Raw genomic sequence first — 8,675 nt, 5'->3', positions numbered from 1 at the left:
GGCAGCCCAGCTCCAGGTTGAGCTGTTGTTCAGCATCTTAGCTGTGGAGGGCAGTGTCACTGGCCCTCATATGTGGGATCCGAACTGGGGCCTTCTGGCGTCCCAAGCCAGTTCTTAACCATTGCGCCACTCAGCCGGCCCTAGAATAGTGGTTTTCATACTCCCTCCCTGTCCCCCACACACCTGGAATCCTTTCTTTAAGTTAACCTTATGAATTACAAACATATATAAAGGAGACGTATGGATCTATTTGGGTGGGGTTTGTGTGTGTGTATGTGTCTGTGTGTCTATGGTAGGGCAGGGGTGGTCGGTTGCATTCAGGGGCAAGCAGTCTGTTTGCATAATAGGGCAGGACTGTGAGGTCAGACAGATCGACGTTTAAACACTGGCTGTACCACTTTCAATTTGCCCCTTATGTGTTTTACTTAACACATCTGAGCTTTGATATAAATAAGTTATAAAACACCTTTCCTAGAATATTCCTTTGAGAATTAACTGAGAAAAATATGCCCAAAGTGCATAGGAGACCATAGGCCCTTGCTCATAGTAGATTCTGTCAGTAAGTTCCTTCTACACACCTTTCCAGTTCAAGTGTTAGTCGGGGGGCGAGGAGGGGGGTGCTTTCCACACCATCTTCTCCCAATCCTAAGGCTTAAAGCACACATTCTGCTATGTGCGCAGAATTGTGGTAAATCAAATCTAGACAGCAAAGGAAATTCCCCCCCATAAAGCAAAAACCTCCATTAGGTAGGACAGAACCAATAAAAAGATTAATAGCATATGAGTGTATGATCATTAACTCACCAGTAGTTACTGGGTAGATTATTTGTGCTTTTTGATGGTGCTTTGCTTGACAAAAATATATAAAAGGTATCAATTGGTTAGACCTATAAAATTCAAGAGACATTGAGAAGTCAGGAAAATTATGACACAAGACTGAAAGATTAGTCTTTTGTATGGTCTCCTGTGTACTAGTATTATAATAGCAAACAAATATAGCACTCAGTATGTTCCGGTACTGTTTTAAGTGCTTTATGAATATCAAAAATTTTTATCCATACAACAACCCTCTAATGTAGTTGCTGTTACTACTCCCGTTTTTGGATAAGTAAACAGGTATTATGGGATTATGTAAATAACATCCCTAAGTCATGCGGTGAGTACATGGAATTAGTGGGGTTTTAAACCCACAGACCCTGGCACTCAGAACCACTGATCTGTATTGTATCATGTGTTGAGAAAACTATTGCATATGTTTGTGTTTTTTGTTTTTTTTCAAGATTTTATTGGGGAATTGGGGAAGGGGACCAGCCAAGTTGTTGTTTTTCACTCTTAGTTGTGGAGGACGCCAATCACCATCTCGCTGCCCGTCGGCCGCTGATGGCCTCTAAGCTCAAGGTGCCGAGTTCAGTCTTAGTTGCAGTGGGCATAGCCCACCATCGCACAGGCAATCTTGTTGTTACACCAGCTGAGCCATCCTGCCACCTGTTGGCAGCTCAGCGACAGCTCAGCTCGGGAGCAGCGTCACTGGCCTATGTGGGAATCGAACCGGCGACCTTGTTGCTCAGAGTTTGCGTTCTTAAGCCAACTCTTAACCGACTGAGCCACTCGGCCAGCTCCCCCAGTATTGTATATGTTTTTACCATAAAGTTTCAGTGAACTGATGATATTTATTCATCTCTCCCCCTAATGAGGGACGTAGTGACTCCTAGTCTAGAACTCCACCTTTCTGGGTGAAGGGGCTCTGCCATTGTTCCCTTTGGAAAATTTACAAGTAATTTGCAGCAAATCGCCTTGAAAAGCACTGGACTTGGATGTGTCTCCCAACGTTCTTTTTACTTGTAAATACTGAGTTAAGCAGAGTATAGCTGCCTTTTCCCTGCGTGAGAAAACTGTGTATGTTGAGACTACATGGCCTTATGCTGGTGATATGGAGGATATAGTTTTTAAACATGAAAAAGTACATTCTTAATTTTCTTCTACAGTATATCTTTTATAAAATAAGGCATGAATAAATTAATGCTTTGAAGACACTTAATTTGTCGGAATGAAAGAATGCTTGGGGATCTAATCTCGTGCTAGAGATGAATCTTAAAGGTGCTAATGGACATGGAGTTTAAAATGAGTTTAATTGATGATCCTTAATGGTTTTGGTGACACAGCTTCAGCTGTCATCATGTAAGTTCAGTGTCTGGATAATTATGCATATTTCAGGTAGGCTGGCTGTCACACTTTCTGTCTTCGCCCGTCTGACACTGACTGAAGGTAGTTGATGAGATTTGAATTATTGCCCCCAGGTAGTTTCTTACACCCTAATTTCAAGTGCAATTGTATTAACTATAGACACTCAACAATTGAAAACTTTGCATTTTATCTCCTCAACCTATGCTCCCTAATTACCACCAATGCTTCAGTTTTCTTGGCCTCCATGTTCCATATACGTAAGTGTAATGATGGGGTTAGAATTCTATTGGCCATTTACGATTTTGTTTAAAAAATTCAGATGCCCTTTTCTCCTCAATTCGTGGTACTTTGTATGGTGAATATGGAAAAATAATAGGTCATCTCAGACAAACGACTGTCTAGCAGCCCTCCGAGAGACGTTAAAGGAGTTCCATGAAAATAACAGGCTTTGCTGTGACACAGTGATGTTTACCACTGGCTAATGAAGGGTGAAATATCCTGATAGCAGCCAATGCCTGCATGGCTGTGACAATGACAGGTGAATTGCAGTAACTTAGAGCGCTTCCATCATGGATTATATGATTGGAATCAAGTAATAGCTGTTTTTGTTCCATTGCTTAATCTGAAAAGTGAAGAGCAGGAAAAAAGAAGGTTGGCTCAACGCCTCCTTCCTTTACGTGTGTTCCAGGGGACAAAGTAGCAGCAGCAGCACCGTCATTACCAGCATTATGTTTATCAACAGTAGGTACTTATTTGGAGCACCAGTGGCAATGCCTGAGCCATGCTTTACGGTCAGGAAAGGGACGTGAGCAGGCGGATACTCATTGACTACTTAGCATGTGCCAAGTAGCATGCTAATTCCTTTATGTGTATTATTTCATATGATTCCTCATTACTGGTTTACAAATGGGGAAACTGAGGCACAGGGGTTTTGTTTGTTTGTTTGTTTATTTTTGTAACTTTCTCAGTGACAGAGTAGCAAAGCCAGAATTCCAACCCAGATGTTTGGGCTCTAGAGCCTACAGTCTTAACCACTGTGCTGTATTGCCCTCAGTGTACTTGAAAATAAATTTGAATGAGTCTGTTTGCAGTTGAGGACAATTATTGTAAATCAAAGATAACATGGCTTTTTTTTTTGCCTCTTTTATCAGGTTTTTATTCAAAATTAGCTGTGCAAAGTGATTTGACCTTTACGGAATAAACACATTTAAGTTTATGCCACAGGCTTTTCTTCTGTGGTGGGTTTCTTTTCCGCAGGCTTCTTCTCAGCTGCTGGGTTCTTGGGAGCTGCAGCCTTTTCCCCCCACCAGTAGCTTCTTCTGCTTTGTAGCACCAACAGCATTCTTTCCTTTCTTCCCTGCTGCTGGCTTCTCGCCTGGAACCCCCTTCTCATCTGATTTGGCTCCTAGCGCTGCTGCTGCTGCTTTATTCCCGGAGCTGGTGGCTCTTGGCCTGGTGAAGAATGGCGTTCTGGTGCATGGTCTTTGCATGTGGGTTTAGCTTCAACATGATTGTCAGGTTTTTCAGTGGATTCTTTTTCAGGACTCTGCGATGACTCTTTTTGTGTGCTGCTCACACAGAGGGCTCTTTGGGTCTCTGGGCTTTTCAAGATTCTGCTAAGGTCTGTATTGAGCATCTGGTGCATGGGAAGGTTGTAGCTACTCTCGAGGGAGGCAGCTTTACGCCAACTGCCACACAGATCATCTAACTTGCGGAAAGCACCTTTAGTCCAAATGCAGAAACAGCCACTGTGCCCACCAGGAGCAAGTTTCAAAGTGTTCAATTTGCTTATATTAAGCAGGGTAATTCCAGGGATGTTTCTGAAGGCTTTGCCATTGTCCTCATTATAGATGATGCAAAGTCCCCTGTGCTGGATATGATAAGTTTCCCATTTTGCCCTTGCCAACTCTCATTTGCTGAGAGGCATAGGCCTTTTTGATATCATTCCAGGCCTTAAATGTATTAAGAAGCAAAACAGTCTCCTTGGTCTTCTCGTAGCCTTCAACTTTATCTTCAGCCACCAAAGGAAGTCCAAGCACCTCCTCAGTGCGATGATCTTTAGACATGACCAGCGCTGGGAAGGCCGAGGCAGCCAGGGCAGAGCAGATGGCGTGTCGCTCCTGTGTTGGGTTCACTCTGCAATGCCAATGGCACCAGGTTTCGGTTGGTGCAAACGTATAGCGTCCAAGACACACATTGCCAAAGGCACCCTGTCCAGAACGATGGGTCCCACCGCCTCAAACCCTGGGAATTTGAGCCACAGCTCTGCCAGGACCCACAGCTCAGCACTGGTTTGATGACCTGCTATAATGATTCACTGACAGCATGGGGCTGTCTATTGTTTCTGTGCAAGTTGGTGTGAACTAAGTTCACAATCCCTGGTCAAAGGGGAGCCTTGAACACAGCAGGCCACATGACATTTTTGCCAGATGACTCCCACTTTTCAGAGTGCACTGATGCCAGTGGACGAGCACACGCCATGGCGGGGACAGGAGGCGGCCATGCTCCCCCCAGCCTACTGGCTCCTACAGGAGAAGAACATGGCTTTCTTGACAATTCTGATTAATGTCTACCAAGATCCAGCTTTCTAAAATGAAAAAAAAAATTAACATGTTTACATTTATCATATCTATTATATTACTTTTAGGGCAGTTTGATGATAGATGAATTGTATAGTTTTATTATAGCATTAAAGAAAAATATACAGTGACACTTGTTGAAGAATGGTAAGGCAGATTTTATGTAGGACTATCGTGATACATGGAGGTACCACTGCAGTGGAGCTTTGTAATGGCAGAGAGAGACGGGGCTTAACTCTGGGCCAAGTGGGAATTTATCATCAAGGAGCGGGGAGGGCATCAGTGGATAGAAAATGACTAAGAGGAAACATGAAGGGGAAGGGGGGATTTTGGCTAAACTGATTGATGATGTTTGCTGAAGGCCCGCCAGGGTGATCAGACATCATCTGGGAGATGGTGGAGGATGAGATATCTGATCAGATATTGAGGATGAGGGATTCTGGCTAAACTGACTTAGCAGGATTCCTGTTGGAACTAGACTTTATAAGGAAGGCCACAGGGGAACAAGGCCTAGTCAAAAAGAAAGCTCAGAAGAGCCTGACCAAAGTTTGCTCAAGGAGAGAATCTTTGCCAATAGATGATATAGTTTTATGTATTGCTTTTATGGTTTATTATTTGATGTCAAGTATGGTCAGGAATATAGCATCAAATTATACTGGAGTTCCTGTAGGAAAGCTCTTTTAATGGTCACCTTTAAAGTGTGATTTCCAGGGGCTGGCCGAGTGGCACATTGGTTAAGAGTTGGCTTGGGACACCAGCTCTGAGCAGCAGAGCCCTGGTTCGGATCCCACATTAGGGCCTGTGATGCTGCACCCTCTACAGCTAAGATGGTGAACAGCAGCTCAACCTGGGGCTGGGCTGCCATGAGTTGCCGGTGACCACATAGGCTGCAGTGGGGCTGGCCAGCAGCAAGCGTGAGCTTTTGTGAGCTGCCGTGAGCTGCCGTGAGCCGCCGTGAGCGACCGTCCAATGGCCGGCAAGCAACTGACTTGGCCGGGAAGAGCGCAATGATAATACCAACATGGGCCAGTGAAGTGATGTCCTCCACAACTGAAGAACGAAAGGACAGCAACTTGTCTGTTCCCCTTCCCTGATTTCCCAACACTGTTCCCTTCCCCCAATTCCCCAATAAAATCTTTAAAAAAAATAAAATAAAATAAAAATAAAGTGTAATTTTCAGGAGATGCATCATCATAGAAATTCAGATTCCTCACTTATAATCTTGCAATACGTGGACAAAGCTTAAGTGCTGCAAATTTCTTTCTAAGAAATAGTCCCTCATTTTCTTGATGTCATTGGATCATTTTTCTCCTTTCTTGGGATAAGAGGAAAATCAGATAATAAAAGGCAGTTAAATAGCCCATGAGTTTACAGCCATTTATAGAAATATTTCATTATACCTTGAACAGATCTGTTTATTAGCTTGAGCTTCAGACAAAAAAGTTGGTCAACATTTAGTGGCCATGTTTTATTTTAAATGCCCCTGTTTAAACACTTAGAGTCAAATCTAGAACAGTTAGATGCCCTCACTGTGAGTGGCATGTGGACACTGAGAACAACATTGAGATGAGCTGTTTCACTTCTCTCGTAGCATGTTTACTGTACGTTGCTCTCACCAGTGGAACAGTGGGTGACACTCTAGTACTATTCAGATATACTCTCTTACTCCCCTGGAATAATCGCTCTTCCTCCTCCCACCCACTTACCAAGCACATAGGTGAAAAGGGGATAGGATGCAAATCCAATGTATTAAAGAAAAAGCTGGGGAAGTTAGGGAAACAATGTGCAGATAGATTGCTATTGTTCTTTGGCAAAATTCCTTTGCAAAGGAATTTCCCCTCCACATTTAGCTGCAGTTATAGGTTATATAAATGTATCTTGTTAGCAAAAAATGTTTGGTAGAAGCTGATTCAACAAACAACTTAAGAAATGTGTAACTTCTTAATGAATTGCAAATTACAACTGATGCAGGATTTTGTTATGTAAATTGCAACAAAAGATAGCAAGGGAGCCATCATGTGAAATACTGTTTCAACTGCAGGCACATGGCTTCTGGGCCAAGAGGAAGTTTGATGATGTTAAAATTAAAACAAAATCTCCACACAGCCCTTTGATGTAGTTGCTTTAATTGACACATTTGTTTCAACGCACCTATATGTGCTTTCCCAGTCTTAGTAGGTAAAACAGTAGATACTGGCAGAATAGCATGGCTAGTTATGGATCCGTACTCTGTGTTTATAGAATTAAGGAAAACTCTTTAAGTCTGAGGGACAATATCTATAGCCTTGATCCCAAATGCTTGCTCTAAGCAATTGATTTAATAGTTTAAATCTCAACACTAACATTTAGTGTGTTTAATAACCTTGAACACAATACTCGACTTCAAAACCATCTGTTTCCACGTTCAGAGTGGGAGTAATTAGTTGTACTTAAACCTCACGGGGTTGTGAAGGTTAAGTTCAGTTTGCATCTGAAGGGATTAGCACTGTATCTGGCATGTAGTGAGAGACAGTAAGTGTTCAATAAATAACAGTGTTGGCCATGGCTTTTATTACTGGTAATGAAAATTATTCTATTAGTAGTAATGAAAATATAGTAACATAATAGTAATACCATAGTCAGTCTAGAAGAGGTATTCTAATCAAGGTCATCCTACACACAAAGTTGGCAAAAGCAGATTTTTATTTATTTATTTTTTTAGCTGTAGAGGGCAGCGCCACCGGCCCTCATATGTGGGATCGAACCAGGGCCCCCTGGCGTCCCAAGCCAGCTCCCGACCACCGCGCCACTAGGCCGGCCAGGCAAAAGCAGATTTTTTACCTTAAGGTTAATGAGGATTAAGCTTCAGGACTCATCAGTGGCTTGGGTTGGCTTCCTGATTTTCTATTCTCAAAGGAGCAAACAACATTTAATAAAGTGTAAGGAATCAGAAAAGTCCAGCCTATTTTTTTCAGTGAGTAATGCTGACTCTGGTGTTACTAGACGGTATAGCGATTGCATAATGGGGAGTATTGGGAAATAAAGATTTGTGATTTGTACGGAAAGGTCTTGGGACACTTAAGGGTTTTAAAGCTACTGAATATCAAGACTAAGGCTGTGCTTTTGTGAAATGGGTTTGGGTGAGAAGAGAGCACCATCAAGCTATTTTGGTGCTTTGAAGAGGGGGCAGTAGAACAAGAATTGAAGGTTGTGGTGGTGAGGGGGTCACCATCTCCTACAAAGCCATACGTGGCTTTTGGATCTGGGGGTGAGGGAGATTTCAGAGTTGAAACCTCGCAAGATGGTGGTGGTGGGACCATGAGTTTTGGGTCAAGGTGTTGTGCAGATGACAGAGTTCAGGGGTCTCCTCAGCCCTTCTGATGTGTGGTGATGTGGGGTCTCGGGAAGGGGCAGGCTTCTATGAAAAACGTGCTCCGTGAAGAAAGTCTTTATAAGACAATTCATGAGGTATTAGAGAAAAAGGTGACTAAAGAGAGAGTGGCAAAACAAAGTGAGTTGCCACTGGAATTATCTGCTAGTCATTCACTAAGAACAAAACCCTGAATTACTTTAGAGAGGGAGATGAAACAAGCTAGTCTATTTTTTAAAGGAAAAGCACTACTCAGAAGTCAAAGCAATAAATAAAAACTGCAACTACAACCTATGCACAGAAGAGATTTCAAAGGATAACGAGTCCATTGAGGGACATCTTCATGTAGCCTCTTTTCATAACCCCCCACCATTTCAGTGACAGCGATGGCGACAGCACGCTGGCTATTTGAGAACATTTTAAGTCCAACCGCTGAAACTTTATCAGGTACTCTTGAAAACCATCACCCTTTGGACGCGGAACTGCCAAGCTTCTTTACCCCTACTTTCTTATGCTTTCGTTGGCTTGATAGTGGTTACCATTTATTCTTGAACCCATTTTTC

General features: G+C 42.8%; 1 protein-coding gene and 1 pseudogene across 5 annotated transcripts in view; one reads left to right on the top strand and one right to left on the bottom strand.

Moving 5' to 3' along the window:
* KCNK2 (potassium two pore domain channel subfamily K member 2) overlaps nucleotides 1-8,675 on the top strand; it is a 107,615-nt gene that overhangs the window by 38,808 nt on the left and 60,132 nt on the right. The gene's annotated exons all lie outside the window — the stretch shown is intronic.
* On the bottom strand, nucleotides 3,398-4,701 carry LOC109379087 (60S ribosomal protein L4 pseudogene; annotated as a pseudogene).

The sequence above is a fragment of the Hipposideros armiger genome, unplaced genomic scaffold (assembly GCF_001890085.2).
Source record: "Hipposideros armiger isolate ML-2016 unplaced genomic scaffold, ASM189008v1 scaffold_22, whole genome shotgun sequence".
Lineage (NCBI taxonomy): Eukaryota > Metazoa > Chordata > Mammalia > Chiroptera > Hipposideridae > Hipposideros > Hipposideros armiger.
This window is presented reverse-complemented; position numbering and strand designations above follow the sequence as displayed.